Here is a 22,519-nt window from a genome sequence, read left to right on the forward strand (position 1 = left end):
CTACCAGATCATTTTCATTTGCCATCATAAGCAGTCTGGCATACTTATATTTATACCCGCATGGGTCTCAGAGTGTCAATTAGCCTAATGATGGAAAAAACGGTAATCTGCTTAAAAAAACTATATTTCTGCCTGTCATGTTCAAGATTTGAATAAGCCATAATGAAAGAATATAAAATTAAGTCATGTTTTTCTTTAGGGTGGTAAGTTGGCTAATACAAACTTGCACCTGACATAAACCCACTGCTTTCATAGACAACTTTGCGCAATAGTGTTTTTGTTATTTAATGAGCATGTTAGAGATATGCACCTATAAACGGGGCGACAACGCGGGTTTGCTTATCACACACATGGATGCACAGCAGCAGCAGAAAAACGCTTTTAAATATGAAAAAGTAAAGCATTCAAATATAAAAGATTATTATTGAGTCTCTTGGACATAAATCAGGACCGATTATTAGACGTTAGAAGGCACAAAGAGCTGCTTCATGTTACGCCCAAAACACTCCCATTACTCATTAAAAGAATAGGAACAACCCCTTTTGACCGTCGTTAAATTAGTAAAAGTGGATTTAGACACGCCCATTTAGACCGTGCGCTCTAAACCATGCGCTTAGATCATTAAAATAGGGCCCTTTGTCTTTTAAAATATTTTCTGTAATGGGAATGGTTTTTATTAATCAGTTGCATTTACCCATTTATTATTTTACATGTCCATGAAATAACCTGAGTAGGTAAATTTTATATTTATAGTTAATTAGTAATTATCACGTTGCCCTGCTTATGCACATATTTGCCTTACTTACTGGTACTGTAAAATGAATTTCAATAAATTGGTTGTTTATTAATTTAATGGCTTGTAATGTCAAATTACTTGCACTTACCGAAGAGAAAAGTGAAAAAAAGACACTTATTTACACACACACACGCACACACACACACACACACACTCACACTCTCAAATCGCCTTTATTATCTGCAAAGCGTTTTCTGTTTGTTTGCTAGTCAAGTTTTCCCTTTGCAAAGCAGATTGAGTTTGTTAGCAAAATGCTGGATTTGTTTGTAAGATTTTGGCACAAAATTCGTTCCATAGCAACACCTGTCTGCCTGGTTGGTGGTATAGTGGTGAGCATAGCTGCCTTCCATGCAGTTGACCCGGGTTCGATTCCCGGCCAACGCATTGCTTTTTGCTCGACGCCATCGTGAGAACGAGAGCAACGCAGCGCACTTCTTCAGCCGATTTTGATGAGCAAAGGTGGCGCGTCCAAGCTGTTTGAGAAGTCAAACAAAAAGGAGATCTCCCCATCGGGGAATCGAACCCCGGTCTTCCGCGTGACAGGCGGAGATACTGTCCACTATACTAACGAGCCTGGCACACGAGCGGAGTCGTCGAGCCGAATCGCCGATCCATACCGCAGCTTATAACACACACATACTCCCCATTTGTGAGGACAGCCTTCCTGTTTATTCCCCTTGTTTTTTGTTTATTTTGTGTGTTTGTTTATATTTTAAACAGTTTCTTTACCTTCTTTTTAAAAAAAGCATTCCCTTCCACTGCCCCAGCCAACTACCATCCTTACCCCAAAATCAGTAAACCCCCCTAGATAGCTCCTTTAAAAGGACAACCCTATCCCGTTGTGAACCTTAACCCAATCCCTCCCCTTGCTTTTTTACTATTTATCTGAAATAAATGAACCCTAAACTACACCCTGTCCTAACACCGGCTATCATAAACCCAAGAAGAATTTTTGAAGTGAAAATTACCTCTTAAGCTGAAGGTCTTAGACATTGTTCTTCTGTTGGGGCCCTATCTTTCCTTTTTTTCTAGAGGCTATGGAAATTAATGCCGATTCCCCAGTCCTGGAAGAAAATTCCTCTTCTGTTATTTTTGGGGTGGCTTTTATTATTATATTTTTTGAGATTTGAGAACCTAAGGGATGTAGATTGTAGGTAACCTGTGCCGGTGCATCCTCTGTGCAATGTGCAGAGTTTCATTCCCCAAAACCTCTCAGCAAAATATCTCACTGTGACATGTTAGTAGCCTGTGTCTTTATTTTGCGCAGGATGGCATTTCTACTTCTTTTGCTCCTCCCAGGTGGAAAGGTCTGGGTGGATCCTGATCCAGAAATTACCCTTTTTGAACATTATGGTGTGGCAAGGGGAGCACACTGGGTCGAGGTTTGTTGGGCGTAACTCAAGTTTTCCTTCAACTACGCATAAATCTTTCGCCTTTTACTAAAGATTTCCGTGGAGGGGAACCATTGTGAGTTTGTTGTATTTTTGGATGCTCTGCTCACAGCAGAGCTGCCTCACTTTTGTCAATTCTAGAAAGTCTTTCATTAAGGTTTAGTTTCTCGCGAGGTGTTCAGACGTGTTGGTCGCTTTCGCAGCACTTCTTCGTGAGGCCTCGAGACTTTTACGTAGCGTTTGTTTTCGAATCATTGGTGCGGAGCGTGTTTCAAACTGGCCAAGTCACTTGATTTTAGCAAAAGAGGCTTCATTGCGTAATAACCGTTTGGAAACGTTGCGGAAATCCGATGGTTCACCGCTTAGGCGGACTTGGTCACAAATGACCAGTGTCTAATATGGTTAGGTGAACTCGGGTCAGTTTGATCATGCATCCTTCTGACTAATAACACTACCATTTTGTTTACTTTTTGTTTATAGACAGATTTAATGACAGAAATGTGCATAATTAAAAGGGGAGATAGTTTTAATGATTTGTTTGCCCTAAATAAAACTAAAAATCACACATAATACACTTTTAATTATTTCTTAAGTTAAATCATTTTTTAAACATATTTTAATAAAAATCTTGCTATTACTTTGTAAAATGAAGTGTAAAATGTTTGGACAGATCTGCTTTTACACTATATTGAACAGCAGGTGTCGCCAGCGAGTGTGGTGTTACGAACGCTTAGAAAAACTGAATACATTTTCGAAGCAATTGGTTCAATTGATTCGAAGCTTCTAAAAGCTTGCTTTCTCCCATCACTAGTGTTCAGTGGCTTTAAACAAAGGTGCCGGGTAACTCCATCATAGGGATGGCAAGAGGTGCGAAAACGGCAAAGGGGCAGCAGTGTTCAGCTCGTGCATTTCAGTCGGCAGTCCAGAGACAAAGTAAACCTCCCCGTCGGCGAATCGAACCCCGGTCTTCCGCGTGACAGGCGGAGATACTGTCCACTATACTAACGAGGACTTCGCACTCGCACGAGCGTCACGCCGGCCAACCTGCCATTCGAAAGAAAACTCTTGGTATTCTGTGGTTATCAATTTACAGACACCAGCAGGAGGCATGTAAGGAAATTGACTGAATCCGTGATCAATTCAGTGCAGCACTGAAACAACAGTTGTTCAGAACATCCACAAGTCCTGTGGAGCAACACCCGTATGCGTGCGTTGGTGGTATAGTGGTGAGCATAGCTGCCTTCCAAGCAGTTGACCCGGGTTCGATTCCCGGCCAACGCATTGCTTTTTGCTCGACGCCATCGTGAGAACGAGAGCAACGCAGCGCACTTCTTCAGCCGATTTTGATGCGCAAAGGTGGCGCGTCCAAGCTGTTTGAGAAGTCAAACGAAAAGGAGATCTCCCCGTCGGGGAATCGAACCCCGGTCTTCCGCGTGACAGGCGGAGATACGGTCCACTATACTAACGAGGACCTGGCGCACAAGCGGAGTCGTCGAGTCGAATCGCCGATCCATACCGCAGCTTATAACACACACATACTCCCCATTTGTGAGGACAGCCTTCCTGTTTATTCCCCTTGTTTTTTGTTTATTTTGCGTGTTTGTTTATATTTTAAACAGTTTCTTTACCTTCTTTTTAAAAAAAGCATTCCCTTCCACTGCCCCAGCCAACTACCATCCTTACCCCAAAATCAGTAAACCCCCCTAGATAGCTCCTTTAAAAGGACAACCCTATCCCGTTGTGAACCTTAACCCAATCCCTCCCCTTGCTTTTTTACTATTTATCTGAAATAAATGAACCCTAAACTACACCCTGTCCCAACACCGGCTATCATAAACCCAAGAAGAATTTTTGAAGTGAAAATTACCTCTTAAGCTGAAGGTCTTAGACATTGTTCTTCTGTTGGGGCCCTATCTTTCCTTTTTTTCTAGAGGCTATGGAAATTAATGACGATTCCCTAGTCCTGGAAGAAAATTCCTCTTCTGTTATTTTTGGGGTGGCTTTTATTATTATATTTTTTGAGATTTGAGAACCTAATGGGATGTAGATTGTAGGTAACCTGTGCCGGTGCATCCTCTGTGTAATGTGCAGAGTTTCATTCCCCAAAACCTCTCAGCAAAAGATCTCACTGTGACATGTTAGTAGCCTGTGTCTTTATTTTGCGCAGGATGGCATTTCTACTTGTTTTGCTCCTCCCAGGTGGAAAGGTCTGGGTGGATCCTGATCCAGAAATTACCCTTTTTGAACATTATGGTGTGGCAAGGGGAGCACACTGGGTCGAGGTTTGTTGGGCGTAAATCAAGTTTTCCTTCAACTACGCATAAATCTTTCGCCTTTTACTAAAGATTTCCGTGTAGGGGAACCATTGTGAGTTTGTTGTATTTTTGGATGCTCTGCTCACAGCAGAGCTGCCTCACTTTTGTCAATTCTAGAAAGTCTTTCATTAAGGTTTAGTTTCTCGCGAGGTGTTCAGAAGTGTTGGTCGCTTTCGCAGCACTTCTTCGTGAGGCCTCGAGACTTTTACGTAGCGTTTGTTTTCGAATCATTGGTGCGGAGCGTGTTTCAAACTGGCCAAGTCACGTGATTTTAGCAAAAGAGGCTTCATTGCGTAATAACCGTTTGGAAACGTTGCGGAAATCCGATGGTTCACCGCTTAGGTAGTGATGGGCAGAGCGAGGCTTCGTGAAACACTGAAACAGTTGAATCAATTGTGTCGAGGCTTCGAAACATGGATCGAAACCGCCTCCACAGTGACACCTAGTGGTCATTTGCACGTATTGCCATAGAGCAGCCTTGACAAGGTTTTAGACGAGCACTGACAAATTGTATCCCACATGTTGTGTAATTGGTATAAGTGATCAGGTAGGAGAGTGGATAGTGTCCTAGACTCTCATGCAAAAGCCCTTTGGATCGAACCCCGGGAAACGCATTGTTATTACCGTCGTCACAATTAAGTTACATATTTTTTGTTGTTGTTTTAACATCTGTTTGACAACTACATGAGCTTTTAGGCTCATCTTTGTCAATAACTATAAGCTGGTCTATTTAATAAATAAATAGAATAGAGATAAATACCACATAAACATTAAAAAATTAATAAAATATATCAAGCCACCATGTCACATCTGCTGTGTGTGGAAGGACTTAGCCTACTTCTTTTTTACAGATAATTTCTCCAGCCTTTGAAAAACTCCTCTCACAAAAACCCACAAGGTCAATATGCGTTTATTTCACTTTTATACAGATGTGCGATTGTGTTGTCTGTTCCCGACCGTGCCAATCAAACGCTGATTCGGCAGACCACACCTGATGAAACATTTAATGAAACACTTCGAGGCTTCGTTTGGTCATAGTCACGTGACATGGGTGTTTTGAATCACGCTTCGGATCAGTGTTTCGACACATCTGCGCTTCGGGATCTCGCAAAGCTTCGGAACGACTGTTTCGCGTCAGCCATCCCTACGCTTAGGTAGTGGTGGGCAGAGCGAGGCTTCGTGAAACACTGAAACAGTTGAATCAATTGTGCCGTATGTTTCGAGGCTTCGAAACATCAATCCGAAACCGCCTCCACAGTGACACCTAGCGGTCGTTTGCATGTCTTTACATGAAGCAGCATTGACAAGATTTTAGACGAGCGCTGACAAATTGTATCCCACATGTTGTTTAATTGACACACAAGTGATAGAATGGGAGAGTGGATAGTGCTCTCGACTCTCATTCGTAGATCTTAGGATCGAACCTGGGAAATGTATGTGCTACGTCATCATAATAAAATAGTTTTGTTGTTGTTTTAACATCTGTTTGACAACTACATGAGCTTTTAGGCTCACAGTTGTCGATAACTATAGGCTATTCGGGTCTATTTAATGAAAAAATAAATAGAATAGAGATATACCGAATAAATAATAAGAGATTCATAAAATATATCAAGCCATAATATGCCACATTGTTTACATATAAAGATCTTTATTCAAATATATAAATTGTTCTGTGTTGATAAACTCAACCAGCTACTTTTTTACATATAATTTCTCCAGCCTTTGAAAACATTCTCACACAAGGGACACTTGCTGGCATGCATTTTTTGTAAGTAGCCTAAGTGTTACATACCTATGAGGAAAATTTACTTCTTTTCAGTAATTTATAGTATTTGATCTTGCCAAAAACGCATCTATGAGGTATTGTCAGTTTTGTTTCCTACCCTGTCAGTTTAAGATTCGAAGCAGATTCGACAGGTACGCCACCTTTCGAAATACTTGTGAAATGCACCGCTTGGTGTTTCGAATCACTTCATCACGTGACATGGGTGTTTCGAATCACATTTCGGAGCAGTGTTTCGAAACATTTACGCTTCGGGATCTCGACACAGTGTCGAAATGTCAGTTTCGCGGGAGCCATCCCTAGTTTCTCGCGAGGTGTTCAGAAGTGTTGGTCGCTTTCGCAGCACTTCTTCGTGAGGCCTCGAGACTTTTACGTAGCGTTTGTTTTCGAATCATTGGTGCGGAGCGTGTTTCAAACTGGCCAAGTCACGTGATTTTAGCAAAAGAGGCTTCATTGCGTTATAACCGTTTGGAAACGTTGCGGAAATCTGATGGTTCACCGCTTAGGCGGACTTGGTCACAAATGACCAGTGTCTAATATGGTTAGGTGAACTCGGGTCAGTTTGATCATGCATCCTTCTGACTAATAACACTACCATTTTGTTTACTTTTTGTTTATAGACAGATTTAATGACAGAAATGTGCATAATTAAAAGGGGAGATAGTTTTAATGATTTGTTTGCCCTAAATAAAACTAAAAATCACACATAATACACTTTTAATTATTTCTTAAGTTAAATCATTTTTTAAACATATTTTAATAAAAATCTTGCTATTACTTTGTAAAATGAAGTGTAAAATGTTTGGACAGATCTGCTTTTACACTATATTGAACAGCAGGTGTCGCCAGCGAGTGTGGTGTTACGAACGCTTAGAAAAACTGAATACATTTTCGAAGCAATTGGTTCAATTGATTCGAAGCTTCTAAAAGCTTGCTTTCTCCCTTCACTAGTGTTCAGTGGCTTTAAACAAAGGTGCCGGGTAACTCCATCATAGGGACGGCAAGAGGTGCGAAAACGGCAAAGGGGCAGCAGTGTTCAGCTCGTGCATTTCAGTCGGCAGTCCAGAGACAAAGTAAACCTCCCCGTCGGGGAATCGAACCCCGGTCTTCCGCGTGACAGGCGGAGATACTGTCCACTATACTAACGAGGACTTCGCACTCGCACGGGCGTCACGCCGGCCAACCTGCCCTTCGAAAGAAAACTCTTGGTATTCTGTGGTTATCAATTTACAGACACCAGCAGGAGGCATGTAAAGAAAACGACTGAATCCGTGATCAATTCAGTGCAGCACTGAAACAACAGTTGTTCAGAACATCCACAAGTCCTGTGGAGCAACACCCGTATGAGTGCGTTGGTGGTATAGTGGTGAGCATAGCTGCCTTCCAAGCAGTTGACCCGGGTTCGATTCCCGGCCAACGCATTGCTTTTTGCTCGACGCCATCGTGAGAACGAGAGCAACGCAGCGCACTTCTTCAGCCGATTTTGATGCGCAAAGGTGGCGCGTCCAAGCTGTTTGAGAAGTCAAACGAAAAGGAGATCTCCCCGTCGGGGAATCGAACCCCGGTCTTCCGCGTGACACGGAAATACTGTCCACTATACTAACGAGGACCTGGCGCACGAGCGGAGTCGTCGAGCCGAATCGCCGATCCATACCGCAGCTTATAACACACACATACTCCCCATTTGTGAGGACAGCCTTCCTGTTTATTCCTCTTGTTTTTTGTTTATTTTGTGTGTTTGTTTATATTTTAAACAGTTTCTTTACCTTCTTTTTTAAAAAAGCATTCCCTTCCACTGCCCCAGCCAACTACCATCCGTACCCCAAAATCAGTAAACCCCCCTAGATAGCTCCTTTAAAAGGACAACCCTATCCCGTTGTGAACCTTAACCCAATCCCTCCCCTTGCTTTTTTACTATTTATCTGAAATAAATGAACCCTAAACTACACCCTGTCCTAACACCGGCTATCATAAACCCAAGAAGAATTTTTGAAGTGAAAATTACCTCTTAAGCTGAAGGTCTTAGACATTGTTCTTCTGTTGGGGCCCTATCTTTTCTTTTTTTCTAGAGGCTATGGAAATTAATGACGATTCCCCAGTCCTGGAAGAAAATTCCTCTTCTGTTATTTTTGGGGTGGCTTTTATTATTATATTTTTTGAGATTTGAGAACCTAAGGGATGTAGATTGTAGGTAACCTGTGCCGGTGCATCCTCTGTGCAATGTGCAGAGTTTCATTCCCCAAAACCTCTCAGCAAAAGATCTCACTGTGACATGTTAGTAGCCTGTGTCTTTATTTTGCGCAGGATGGCATTTCTACTTCTTTTGCTCCTCCCAGGTGGAAAGGTCTGGGTGGATCCTGATCCAGAAATTACCCTTTTTGAACATTATGGTGTGGCAAGGGGAGCACACTGGGTCGAGGTTTGTTGGGCGTAACTCAAGTTTTCCTTCAACTACGCATAAATCTTTCGCCTTTTACTAAAGATTTCCGTGGAGGGGAACCATTGTGAGTTTGTTGTATTTTTGGATGCTCTGCTCACAGCAGAGCTGCCTCACTTTTGTCAATTCTAGAAAGTCTTTCATTAAGGTTTAGTTTCTCGCGAGGTGTTCAGACGTGTTGGTCGCTTTCGCAGCACTTCTTCGTGAGGCCTCGAGACTTTTACGTAGCGTTTGTTTTCGAATCATTGGTGCGGAGCGTGTTTCAAACTGGCCAAGTCACGTGATTTTAGCAAAAGAGGCTTCATTGCGTAATAACCGTTTGGAAACGTTGCGGAAATCCGATGGTTCACCGCTTAGGCGGACTTGGTCACAAATGACCAGTGTCTAATATGGTTAGGTGAACTCGGGTCAGTTTGATCATGCATCCTTCTGACTAATAACACTACCATTTTGTTTACTTTTTGTTTATAGACAGATTTAATGACAGAAATGTGCATAATTAAAAGGGGAGATAGTTTTAATGATTTGTTTGCCCTAAATAAAACTAAAAATCCAATGCTTTGGAAAGATCACAACCCGCTTCATTGCCCGCTTTTGTTGTGTGTCATTTCCGGTTGAGTGAACGCTGTGCGTGTGTGTCTGCCGCTGCTCGCCGGTCCCTACTGTTCTCGTCTATTTTCTTCTGTTGGACTTCGTTGTGTTGATCTTCGTTGTGTTGATCTATCTACGTGTGCCTGCCACTATAAACCGGGGCTTTCTTGCCCTGCTGGACTATTTTTTATTTTTTTGTTGAACTACTCTTGTGGATCGTATCTTTTCTCAGCTCATCCCGAATTTTCCCGGAAGCATCGCTGCTTGTGTCAATCCGTGGATTATTGCTACAAACTTTCCTTCCGTGGACTATTGTGGATTATTCCTACAAACTCTCAATCCGTGGACTATTGCTACAAACTTCCAATCTGTGGACTACTGCTACAAACTTTCATCCGTGGACCTCTGCCACAAACTTTAACACACCTGAAAACACACTCGTTCTGTTTTGCTACGGACCAGCACACCGGCTCCTTTTCTGCATGAGCTTTCTTCCTCTCTCCCTTCACTGCGACTACTTTGTGGTAAGTGTGTTGTGACCCACTTGTCTCATTGTTGTCCCCGGTCTGTTTTGTGGTTTGCGTACTACTATATGCTGATTACTTCGCGGACTGGTGTGTGTTGTGAGCCTGGTTGGCTAACATGTAGCTTTAGCGGGTTGTGGTTGTGTTGCCTGTGTAAACCCTACTGTTTGTGTTGTGAGCTATTCATGTTAGCATTGTAGCATTTACGTTTGCAGAGTTATTTGTGGAAACTTTGCCGTGTCGCTGTCATGTTCTCCGCTGGCACTTGTACTAAAGTCCTCTCAGCTTGCTCTATACTGTGTGTGTGTATTTTTTACAATTTGGAAATGGAGCATGTTTACACCCCCACTTCTCTCAAACTTCTACGCTGCTACACCCCTTTGGATTCAACGCTGTATAAACTCTGTAGCTCGCTCGGTATTACTCGTCATCCACGCTATATTCATCGCGGTAAAAGAAGACCGACTCTTATTTATGGACATGATGCGCCCATTCCATCTACGTTCACGCCCGATCGCTGTAGGCGCCACCAGCATAAGAACAGTGGAATTAACTTCGAAAACCTGCGTTATCCCACCAGACTGTCAGCAGCTCCCTCGACGTCAAATTAGAACTTTAACATTTCTCTTCTAAATGGGCGATCAATCACAAACAAAACATCCATAATAAATGATCTTATCCTTGAGAAAAAATTGAATTTGCTTTGTATCTCAGAGACTTGGCAGCAACCTGGCGATTTTATTCATTTAAATAGGCTGACTCCCCCTGGCTATTGTTATATAGCCAAACCAAGATTGGTAGGGAGAGGAGGCGGGTTGGCAGTAGTACACCGCTCTGATCTGACTGTTAAAGAACTCAGGCCATTCGAAGTGACATCTTTTGAATACATTGCTGTGAAGGTTGTTATCACCATACCCATTTTACTACTGTTAATCTACCGCCCCCCAAAACCATCTGTTAATTTTCTGTCTGAATTGAATGAACTTCTCACTGTTATCTCATCTCTCTGCTCTGCCATGATTATGTTAGGGGATTTTAACATACATGTGGATGTTAATTGCTCTTACACCTCTGAGTTTAACTCTGTGTTGGACTGTTTTAATCTAACACAGCATGTTGATTTTCCTACCCATAACCATGGCCACACTCTCGATCTGCTCTGCTCCTCTGGCATTAATGACATCTCTGTTTCTGGTTCCCTCTCTGGTATATCTGACCATAAGTTAATTGAATGCTGTTTTCATTCTGTCAAAACTTCAACCTCCTCTGAGAAAACAACTATTACTGGTCGTAATATCAGGTCAATGGACAACAGTATGCTAGCTGCCTCCATACAGGCCTCACCATTATCTGCCCTGGATGAGAACTCATCCCCGGATAACCTGGTTAAAATGTATAATGACTCCCTGAACAGCCTGCTTGATGGCTTAGCCCCTGTCAGGTCTAGGCTTGTCCCAATAAACCGTAGGTGTCCCTGGTTTACCCCTGAGCTCAGGCATCTAAAGGCAAATGGCCGCCGTCTTGAACGGCTATATAAAAAAACTGGCCTTACAATCCATTCTTTGCTCTACACTGAACATACCCAGACCTATAGGGATGCCCTCAACACTGCCCGCTCAAACTACTACTCATCACTCATCACCTCCTCCCTGTCCAGGCCAAAAACCTTATTTAGGACTGTAGACAAACTTCTGAAACCCCCTGTCATTGCATGCTCTAAAACCCCTGAACAATGCCAGGTTTTCTTACAGTTCTTTGATGACAAAATCACCCAAATTTATAACACCTTTGGCACCCATGTCAGCTCACAAACTACTCCTCCACCCTTGGGCCCACAGCTCTCCCAATTTACAGCTATTGACTCTACCACTATCACCGACATCATTGTTAAGTCTAACTCTTCAACCTGTCAGCTCGATCCTGTCCCCACCCCTTTACTAAAGGCCTGTGTCATATCCCTAGCTGAACCAATTACTCTGATTATAAATGCCTGTCTCAATTCTGGTAATGTCCCTGCTGCACTCAAAACCGCTGTAATTACACCCATTCTCAAAAAACCAAATTCTGACCCTACATCACTGCTAAACTACCGTCCTATCTCCAACCTCCCCTTTCTGGCTAAGGTATTAGAAAAAGTGGTGGCATCACAACTTCACACTTTTCTACACCATCACAACCTGTATGAGCCTTTTCAATCTGGTTTCCGCCCGTTTCATAGCACAGAGACTGCCCTACTACGCATAGTCAAAGATCTTCTTCTGTCTGTGGACTCCGGCTCACTTAATATTCTCATCCTTCTCGATCTTAGTGCTGCATTTGACACAATAAATCACAATGTCTTAATCTCCCGTCTGTCTGCTATTGGTGTTTCTGGCAAAGCCCTAAATTGGTTCCAATCATACCTCACAAACAGGAAGCAATTTGTTGCACTTGGTTCACATAAGTCTTCCCAGTCCTCAGTCACTCGTGGTGTCCCTCAGGGTTCTGTTCTCGGGCCACTCCTTTTTCTCATATACATCTTCCCTATTGGTCAGATTATTCGCAGCCACGGTCTAAATTTCCACTGCTATGCAGATGACATTCAACTGTATCTTACCACCACTTCACCCTCTGATCCCCCCCCGCACTCACTCACTGACTGTCTTTCTGATTTAAAAACATGGATGCAAAACAACTTTCTTAAACTAAACACAGATAAAACTGAAATTCTGCTGGTTGGCCCTAAAAGCATGCTCACCAAACCTACACCTTCACCCTTAATATTGATGATTCACCTGTTCACTCTACCGCGACTGTCAAAAACCTTGGGATTACATTTGACTCCACTCTCAGTTTTGACCATCATATCAAATCAGTCACAAAAACTGCCTTCTTTCACCTCCGTAACATTGCCCGCCTTCGACCCTTCCTTCCTGTCAGTGATGCACAGACCCTGGTTCACTCCTTCGTCATGTCCCGCTTAGACTACTGTAACTCACTTTTCCTCGGTCTCCCCACCAAATCCCTTCAATGATTGCAATATATTCAAAACTCTGCAGCCAGGCTACTTACACATACAAAAAGATCTGCCCATATCACCCCCATTCTCCATCAGCTTCACTGGCTACCAGTTTCATCCCGGATCACATACAAAGTACTACTACTCACCTTCAAAGCCCTCCATAACCTTGCTCCTCCATACATTTGCAACCTCTTAACTTCTTACACTCCCCCCGCTTGCTCAGATCATCTGACCAAAACCTCCTTCTCATTCCCCGCACTAGACTTTCCACCGTTGGTGGTAGGTCTTTCAGCGCCCAGGCACCAAAACTCTGGAACTCCCTCCCACAACCTCTACGTGACAGTACTTCTCTTCCTTTCTTTAAAACCCATCTCAAGACATTTCTGTTTAACGAACACTTCTCTCCACACATTTCATAGTCTGTTAACTAAATGTTTGTTGTTTTGTTAGTTGTATTCAATTTCTTTGTTTCATGTGTAATGTTTATCTGACTGTGTGTTTCTATTTCAATGTAAAGCGACCTTGGGTTTGAGAAAGGCGCTATATAAAATAAACTTATTATTATTATTATTATTATAAAAATCACACATAATACACTTTTAATTATTTCTTAAGTTAAATCATTTTTTAAACATATTTTAATAAAAATCTTGCTATTACTTTGTAAAATGAAGTGTAAAATGTTTGGACAGATCTGCTTTTACACTATATTGAAGAGCAGGTGTCGCCAGCGAGTGTGGTGTTACGAACGCTTAGAAAAACTGAATACATTTTCGAAGCAATTGGTTCAATTGATTCGAAGCTTCTAAAAGCTTGCTTTCTCCCATCACTAGTGTTCAGTGGCTTTAAACAAAGGTGCCGGGTAACTCCATCATAGGGACGGCAAGAGGTGCGAAAACGGCAAAGGGGCAGCAGTGTTCAGCTCGTGCATTTCAGTCGGCAGTCCAGAGACAAAGTAAACCTCCCCGTCGGGGAATCGAACCCCGGTCTTCCGCGTGACAGGCGGAGATACTGTCCACTATACTAACAAGGACCTCGCACTCGCACGGGCGTCACGCCGGCCAACCTGCCCTTCGAAAGAAAACTCTTGGTATTCTGTGGATATCAATTTACAGACACCAGCAGGAGGCATGTAAGGAAATCGACTGAATCCGTGATCAATTCAGTGCAGCACTGAAACAACAGTTGTTCAGAACATCCACAAGTCCTGTGGAGCAACACCTGTATGCGTGCGTTGGTGGTATAGTGGTGAGCATAGCTGCCTTCCAAGCAGTTGACCCGGGTTCGATTCCCGGCCAACGCATTGCTTTTTGCTCGACGCCATCGTGAGAACAAGAGCAACGCAGCGCACTTCTTCAGCCGATTTTGATGCGCAAAGGTGGCGCGTCCAAGCTGTTTGAGAAGTCAAACGAAAAGGAGATCTCCCCGTCGGGGAATCGAACCCCGGTCTTCCGCGCGGGAGCCGAAAATGGTTAAGCTTAACTTCCCTTAACTTTTCCCATTCATTCTCTATGGTAGTGCTTAACACTACGGATGCAATATACTTTTGGCCACAGGTAGATTTCATTGCGCTGTTTCTCATTTAAATCGCGAGGTGTCATCTGTCAATCATTCGGTCTGTGGAAGGGAGGTGACGCGGATTACGAGCGCTTATTGTTTAAATAAAAGTTCACATTGTTTTGTTCTGTACAATACATTAACACATACTGAAAATAACGCGACTTTATTTAACAAAATCTTTACTTAACTAGACAGTTGTTTTTCGCAAGAAATCTTCATATTTTACCTCAGGTGACATTTGTTTTACCTCACAGATCAGCGCAAACCAAGACAGGTAAGATTAATTATTTATTATTTTGGCAAATAATTTGTTGTTGTTCTGTTGTTGTTGATGTTATCATCATCATCATCATCATGTAATCGTGTTGTTGATTGTTAGAATGGTTTGTAAACATCTTTGTTAGCAAAATAAAACTAACGTAAACCAAACTTTCAATAGATAACACAGTTATATTTTATTGGATTATCTTTATATAGTATATATTATATTTATATATATGTATAGCTAAATGCTTTGTTTGTGTGTACACACACACTTTATTTATATGCGTTATTTTAATTTGTAATAATATTTCACAATATTTCTTTTCTTACTGTATTTTTGATTAAATAAATGCAGCCTTGGTGAGCATACGAGACTTCTTTAAAAATAAAAGTAATGTAAAGTTTGTAGCATCATAAATGTCTTATAAACCTTAGTCCCACTTTATATTAGGTGGCCTTAACTACTATGTACTTAACATAAAAAATAAGTGCAATGTCCTTATTGTGTTCATACTGTATTGCAAAACACTTTTTCTGCTATTAAGGTGGAGAAGATTAGGGACAGGTTTAGTGGTATGGTAAGGTTTAAGGGTGGGTCAAGGTGTCAACAGTGTAATTATAAACGTAATTATTAATTTGACAAATTATTAATTTCAATGTAAGTACATAGTAGTTAAGGCCACCTAATATAAAGTAGGACTTAAATCTCTTATGTCTGTTACTTTTGATAAATTTTATGTATCGTTGCTGAATAGAAGTATGTAAAAAAAAGAAATAAAAAAGTTTAGTAAGAATTTTATTTATTTATTGTGAAATACTATATACTAATTGTGTGATTTTTATTAAGCATTTTAATGTGGTCATTATTTCAGGTCATCAGCATGAAGAAAACTGTCTTTTTTCCTGGGAGAGTCAAAGTGTCCTTCAGGAAAGGCCCTTCAGGCCATTTACGGCAGGACCCATCAGAAGAAGCAAAAAGAATTAAAGACAACCCTTCACTGCAGGACAAGTCTACACCTCAAAGAGAAGATCTGGTCAAGATGAATGCCCGTTCTGTTGTGTTATTTAGAGGAGGGGATGTCTCTGACAAACAAGAGGTGTTGGGAGAGTATATTCTTCAGTTCGGCAAGTACAAGGGCAAGTCTTTCAGGTGGTTATTAGAGAATGATGTCGGCTATGCTTTGTACCTGTCCAATAAAGTTGAAGAAGAAGAACAGGCTGGGCAGTTCAACCCAGAGGGTCCTTGCAAGGATAGCCTTGTTTCCTTTCTTGAATACTCAAGAAGCTTTAAGGAAATTGAAGATCTTAAACAGTATCTGTCTCAAAGGCCAGATCCAGTGCCAGTTTTGGTAGAGGACAACAATACTGTTGGATTTGGATCAAGAGCAAAAGACACTTGGAGGAAAATTTGGGATACCAGGGCAGACGGATATGCTTTTTTTATAATGAGGCAGAAGTGTGTTCCAGGCAGCAAAATGTACAACTTGCAGCAGTATCTTTTGAAACAGCACCAAAAACAGCTTCCCAAAAACACTCCTCCGTTGCCCTCACCATCAGCTTCCACTGCAAGACCACCTGCTCCTTGTACTACTGCCTCTGATCAGCCTGGTGAGTTAATAAAAGTCATGCTTGTATTGATTCTTAAAGCCTACTGATGCAATTGTTTTATTTTATAGTAATGGAGGAGGATAAAGAACTAGAGAAGATGATGCTGAGTCTTTCTCCAAAAAAGTATCTCACACAGCTGAGTAAGTAAATCAAGAATCATGTCATGTGTGTTATACATATTCATGTCAAATACTGGAGTGAAACTATTTAAATTATAATGCTTCATTTTAGCATCATCTGCAGCAAGGGGATCCACAGTCTTATCTACAACAGGTTACTTTCCACATCAGTTTTGGAGGCTTATTCTGTTACAGACTTGTCCTCCATTTCTGAATTTTCTCATTTGTTATTTTGGCAGTGTTCTTGCCTGTTCTAAAAAAGCATGTTCTTTTGTTCTAACTACTGCTAAGGTTTGAACATACCAGCGGTAAGGGTGAGTGCACTTCATGAATTGTATGCATGCTATTTAAAGTGCATTTATTTGTTGTTAAAAGTGGATTGTTTATTTACAGACATTTGAACATTATTAGTTCATTATTATTATTATTATTTGAATTACTAGAATAAATGGAATAAATAATGTTTATATTCATTCAATGTAGTCAAGACATTCAAATACAAATCATGTACATTCAGTGTTATAATATGTTTTTAATTTCCTCCCTGTGCTGTTCCATGCAGGTCTGCCGCAGCCTCTACCAACATCAGCTCCTGTGTGTAGGCCTTCTTCACATGGCGAAGGCTCTATACCAGCCTCAGCAGCACAATCAAAACCTGCACCAATGCCGTCTGCACGGACCAAAACCCCTGTTCACAGCTACTTGAACAAAAAAAGTAAAGACAGCTAAACACACATGTGCATTCAATATGTTATGTATATATATTTATGAAACAGTTCCAATCCTTGATTCTGATTGGTTAATAGGTGAGCATTATTCACGATAAAACACGGTTAAGACCGCTTCACCCAACAGTTCTATATATCACTGTGTCCATAGCAACACCCTTAGCAGCCACATGTATCAGTTTGAGAACGGTTTGTTGTTCTTATTTGAGCTTTCATGCATATTACACATTTGTTCATTTGTAATGTTACAAAGGATCTTCTGACATTCTATTCATCAAAGAATCCTATGAAAAAAAATAATGTATCTCACCATTTGCACAAAAATATGAAGCAGCACAACTGATTTTAACATTGATAAGAAGAAATGTTTCTTGATCATCAAATCATCCTATTATTATGATTTTTGAAGGATCATGTGACACTGAAGACTGGAGGAATGGTGATAAATTCAGCTTTGATCACAGAAATGAATAACACATAAAACATATGCAAATAGAAAATAGTTATTTTAAATTGTAATAATATTTCACAATACTACTGTTTTTAAAGTATTTTTGATCAAATAAAGACAGCCTTGTTGAGACAAAAACATTAACATTTACTGACACCGTCAGTGTATAACTATACATAATAATTTCCTTTGCTTTGTGTTTGCTTTGTGTTCTGTGCAGTTCTGCCACAGGCTTCACCGACATCACATGCAATCTCTAGTTCTCCCAGTCCACCTGCTCCTGTGTGTGGGTCTTCTTTACAGACTGATGGCTCTGTACCACCTCCCGCACAATCAGCACCTACAGCTCCTGCATCAATGCCATCTGCACATATAGTAGCACCTGTTACCACCTACTTGCAAGATATTAGCCGCTGGAACTGCTCTCTTCATCAAAGAATTTGGATGAAAACAGAGATGGAGTCCATGGGGCTCTGGCCAGGATCACACCCAGTAAGACACTTTATGAATATGGTCTCCTTGTGGCGTTATCCACCTCAGCCCGAGCTTATAGAGACAAACATGGGCCTTCCGTCACCAACATACTTTCAGCTTCATCCCTTTTTCATTTGGAAACCAGAGCACAGTTTAATGGAAAGGCTTAGAAACAACTACATTCTGCCCTGTCTCTACAGCTGTCCAAATCCTCATGTTGTGTCCTCTGGTGTGGGAAGACCCAGAGTGATCCTTGGCACTAGTGGGCAATATTACATCCTTGCTTCACGTCTGTGCTGTAAGGCATGCAAAAAATACTGGTTCGCTGATAAACCTCAGTGGATAGACATGCTACCTCAGCGATTCAGAAACATCTTGCCAGCCTTCCTCACCCATAAGAAGGCAATCTGTAAAACGGTGATGGATGAACTGAGGCGCTCTGGAAAATCTCCTAATGACATGGCCAACCAGCTGTCTGAGGCGCTTCACCTAAAATATGAAAGAGCCCACCTTGCTTACCTTCTCAGTGTACAGAACGTCAGGGATGCTGAAGCAGGGCAGTATGGTCAGAAAACCATCACTGGGGCATTGAGGAAGGATGACACACCTGCACCGTTTGGGGGTTACGAAGACACTGATGGGTGGCATGGGGTGTCTGTGTCTGCGCATTATCTGGTGGAGTGCTTGCTTCAGGAATATCAGCGACAAGAGGAAGCTCTCACTCAGCTCCTGCAAGGCACTTTTGGACAGGTGTTCAGGTCAGATCACACAAGGAAAGTTGCTAGAAAAGTAACTCTCTCATCAGGCACAATGTCATCCTATGCTGTGATGAACGAGAACTGGATGATCCTGTCCTGGGTGATGCTGCAGTCTGAGAGTGAGCAGTCCTTAGGGTCAATGTACTGTGGGCTGGCCAATCGCTACAGTGCTGCTGGTATACCCAAGGCCAAGTACCAGTGGGTGGACAGGTAAGAATAATCACATCTCATCAAGTAGTGTAAACAAAGATAATGAATACATTAAAATTAATATTTCTTTTCCTTTTATGTATTTAGGGACTGCTGTTCCGCTTTTAGAGTGATGGACCCAGGACCGTATGAGCACCAGCAGTGGGAAGCTTGGAGGACCACTGAAGCTATTGTGGCAGAGGTTACATCAGGGAACCTCAAGAATTTGCATGGCGCTTGCCAGAAGTACAATGAGGACATGGTGGTTAAACTGGACTTGTTTCACTGTATGCGGCGCTTTACAAGGGAGTGTGTTTCGGAGCATCATCCTCTGTATAGCTCCTTTTGCCAATTCCTCTCCTCTGCCTTCTCTGTAGTAGATCAGAGTGACCTGGAGAAACTGAAGATCGCATACAGATTCTGTGGTATTGAGCCTTGTAATCCCACCAAACAGCACATCAGAGGGCACTGCAGAACAAAAGTGCCACATCCAAGAGAGCTGGTCCAAAGAGTGGAAGAAGTACTTCACCATTTCTATCTTGCAAAGGATCCCAACAACATCTTCCTTTTTAAACCATCGATGCTAAAATTGTGGTGGATTCAGCGTGTCCACATCCTTAGAGGCTGCCTGAGTGACCCTGAGGTGGAAGAAGGAATTCTCTACAGACATGGTGGAACCTTACAACTGAATCATGTCAAAGGTGAAGGAGCTGCTGTGCCCATCTGGATCCCGGTTAGAGGCACTTCACAGCAGGAGGGGTTTCACTTCCACCAGGCTCAGTGGGTAACAGGCAATCGCGTCTCTCCTGAGCTCTTCCAGGCACAGGGTATGACTGGTGTGGCACGCTGGAATTATCAACGGCTGGTGGACCTAAAGCAGCCTGGGATTGTCTTACCTGGAGTGTTTGACCCTGTTTTGATGATTGAGTTAAACAGGGCATCTATAAGAGTGACAGGACAGCCCAAATATCCAGCCTTGCACATCTCCAGCAGTGACACAGGAGAGAGGTTTGGCCTACAATATGTGGAGCCAGGATGTCGACCTGTGCCTCTTGATTTTGAAAAACACAAAAGCAGGAAGACAGACCTAGGAGATGTGAAGATGCAAGAAGAGTCTTCCTCTGGCTTTGAGCTCTCATTTCCATCTCAGGTAAGCCTTTAAACATTTTTGATAGCAGACTTTTGATATAAAAAAAACTTACTTGCATATTACACTCATTTTGCTCAATTTCAGGAATGCTTAGAGGATTCTTCTTCTGCTCAGACCCCTCTTGCTGCAGAACCAGAGGACACCCCACAGACTGTCGTGTTTCATGGGTTTTCCACTCAGAGTGCTGTGACAGTGAAGGAACAAACATCTGAGGAGTTTCTTTTAGATGCAGGTTATTATATTATTCATACAGGCATCAATGTATGTAATATTTCTGCCTCATCTAAGCACACAGAACACAAATACAAAATTTTATAATTTTGTGAATCTCTTTCAGAACTGCCAAGCACATCACCACTGCCTATAGCTGCTTCTCCCTGTGCTGCTCGTACTGGACCCATTAAGACGGGTGGTCGAGTTTTTGTGTTGGACCATAACAGATGGACAGATCCAATGAGAAATGCCATAGATGGTTTGCTGGCTAAACATCACGGGAGCAAGGACCTCCTTACAAAGGTGGATGCTGAATATGCTGCTATGGTACTGAGTGCCTGCACTGACCCCAACAGCCTTCTGCACTCAACCACAAAGCAGCATATAAGCAGGTACATAAAACACCTTGCTAAAAAAAAGAACACTAACGCTTCTCTCAACACCAGCCCCGAAAAGCTCCTGGAGACTCAGCAGTTATGGCAGCGTCTTCACTCAGGCAGTGAAACCATCAGTGTCCCAGTGACAGTACTGCCATCTGTCCCAGTCAATCCACCCGCAAAGAGTGTTCCTGAGGCTGTCTCTCTGGACCAGGCTGCACTTGAGAAGATGGTGAAAGACATTGTAGAGAAGCAGCAGGCAGTTCAGCAGCAGCAACAACAGCATACGGCACAAAAAAAGCAGACTAGATGCTGCTTAGCCTGTGGTCAGCCTAAGTCTCGATACATGGGTGATGGCACCTCAATACATTTCTTTTATCAAGGTGGTGATGTTAAATACTTTTACTGCTCCAAAAAATTATTTGACTCATATTCAGCAGAGGGCCTGACCAACCCCAGAATGCTTTTTGAGGACTTTGCAGAGACTCCTTTTTTTCAGCGTGAACTGGAGGCCTCTAAGCAGAGAGGGGCAGAAATGAAGAGGGTGATTGAGGAGAGAAGCAAGAGGAAGTCAGTAGTGGAGCATCCTACTGGTCGTCTGTGCAGATTCTGCCACCTTCCACTGAAACAAGGACCCAACAGTCCTCATGTTCACACTGGTTTCCCTGGAGTGGCAGGCAAATACATTTACTGTCCTTCTAAAGTGTTTTCTCTTTATAAGGCCAAGGGAATGAGTGCAGAAATGGCATGGAAAGACTTTCAGCAGTCTCCATTCTATGAGGCTGAGAAGCAGAGGTGGATTGAGGAAAAGAAAAAATGACACTCTGCTATTGAGGTATGGGCATGTTTTTTTGCCAAAGACATTCCTTGCACAAGGTTATATGTATACACATATTGTTGCACTTTCCATTTGTTCATTTAAATGCCAAAAGTATTGTATTGTATTTTAGTGTGATTTGCATTATTTTATCTCAGATTTGTAAAAACTATATGGTAATGACTGTTACTGTTAAACTCTGTACATAATTATTCAATTTAAAATATTTGTTATTGTTTTTTTCTGTATTCTCCACAACTTTAGATTAAATTAATCTTGTTTTTGTTTAATCTATAAGTAGTTATTTTTTATCTAATTGATTAGTATATATTTTGGTTAGTATTGTACTGTAGTAATTACTTTTTCAGTTTTATATAATAAGGCCATACATATGTATATTATTGTACCATAACAAATAGAAATGTGTTATTTATTTGTGTTTATTGGTTATATTTCATATTTATGGGTGTTATGTACATAGTTATACAAATATAATAGGAATGTCTCTAAAAAATAAAATGGCTTAAACATGATTAACATGTTCTTTTCAATTATTCACATGCAAATAGTTTCTATATTAAAGATACCTATACCCTATTGCAATATAATTGGTCATTAGAATAAGTGCATGGTTTGTATTTGTTTACAGATTTAGCAGTATAACAAATATTTACTTCCTAAACTACCTTAAAACAGATTTTACCAATGGTGACTGCTGTTTTTAAATAACACAATTAGCCTGACAAACCGAGAAGGTAAGTTGAATGCTATACTTATTTATTAGAAAATAAAATGATTTACATCAGAATAAAGAAGTGTGTTACTTAGTTGTGTTAATGCAACAGACGATTAACACTAATCAGCTCTTTGTGTACAGCACAGCAGGATGAGGTGAAAGTGATCTTCCCAGGCAAGATTAAAGTGTGCTTCATGAAAGGACCAACTGCAACATTACCTAACTCGGAAAACA

The 22,519-nt window shown here is 41.6% G+C and overlaps 7 non-coding genes across 7 annotated transcripts; 6 read left to right on the plus strand and 1 right to left on the minus strand.

Moving 5' to 3' along the window:
- The first annotated feature begins 2,190 nt into the window (after positions 1–2,190).
- On the plus strand, positions 2,191–2,306 carry LOC135771994 (U5 spliceosomal RNA). The gene has a single exon (XR_010543191.1). It is a non-coding gene; the product is annotated as a U5 spliceosomal RNA (small nuclear RNA).
- Positions 2,307–3,396: 1,090 nt separating this feature from the next.
- Positions 3,397–3,468, plus strand: trnag-ucc (transfer RNA glycine (anticodon UCC)). Its single transcript has one exon. It is a non-coding gene; the product is annotated as a tRNA-Gly (tRNA).
- Positions 3,469–4,481: 1,013 nt separating this feature from the next.
- LOC135771975 (U5 spliceosomal RNA) lies at positions 4,482–4,597 on the plus strand. Its single transcript, XR_010543176.1, has one exon. It is a non-coding gene; the product is annotated as a U5 spliceosomal RNA (small nuclear RNA).
- Positions 4,598–7,367: 2,770 nt separating this feature from the next.
- On the minus strand, positions 7,368–7,439 carry trnad-guc (transfer RNA aspartic acid (anticodon GUC)). The gene has a single exon. It is a non-coding gene; the product is annotated as a tRNA-Asp (tRNA).
- Positions 7,440–7,637: 198 nt separating this feature from the next.
- On the plus strand, positions 7,638–7,709 carry trnag-ucc (transfer RNA glycine (anticodon UCC)). The gene has a single exon. It is a non-coding gene; the product is annotated as a tRNA-Gly (tRNA).
- A 1,010-nt stretch (positions 7,710–8,719) lies between these two features.
- On the plus strand, positions 8,720–8,835 carry LOC135771995 (U5 spliceosomal RNA). Its single transcript, XR_010543193.1, has one exon. It is a non-coding gene; the product is annotated as a U5 spliceosomal RNA (small nuclear RNA).
- A 5,237-nt stretch (positions 8,836–14,072) lies between these two features.
- trnag-ucc (transfer RNA glycine (anticodon UCC)) lies at positions 14,073–14,144 on the plus strand. Its single transcript has one exon. It is a non-coding gene; the product is annotated as a tRNA-Gly (tRNA).
- The last annotated feature ends 8,375 nt before the right edge of the window (positions 14,145–22,519 follow it).

Source organism: Paramisgurnus dabryanus, chromosome 8 (assembly GCF_030506205.2).
Source record: "Paramisgurnus dabryanus chromosome 8, PD_genome_1.1, whole genome shotgun sequence".
NCBI classification, from domain to species: domain Eukaryota; kingdom Metazoa; phylum Chordata; class Actinopteri; order Cypriniformes; family Cobitidae; genus Paramisgurnus; species Paramisgurnus dabryanus.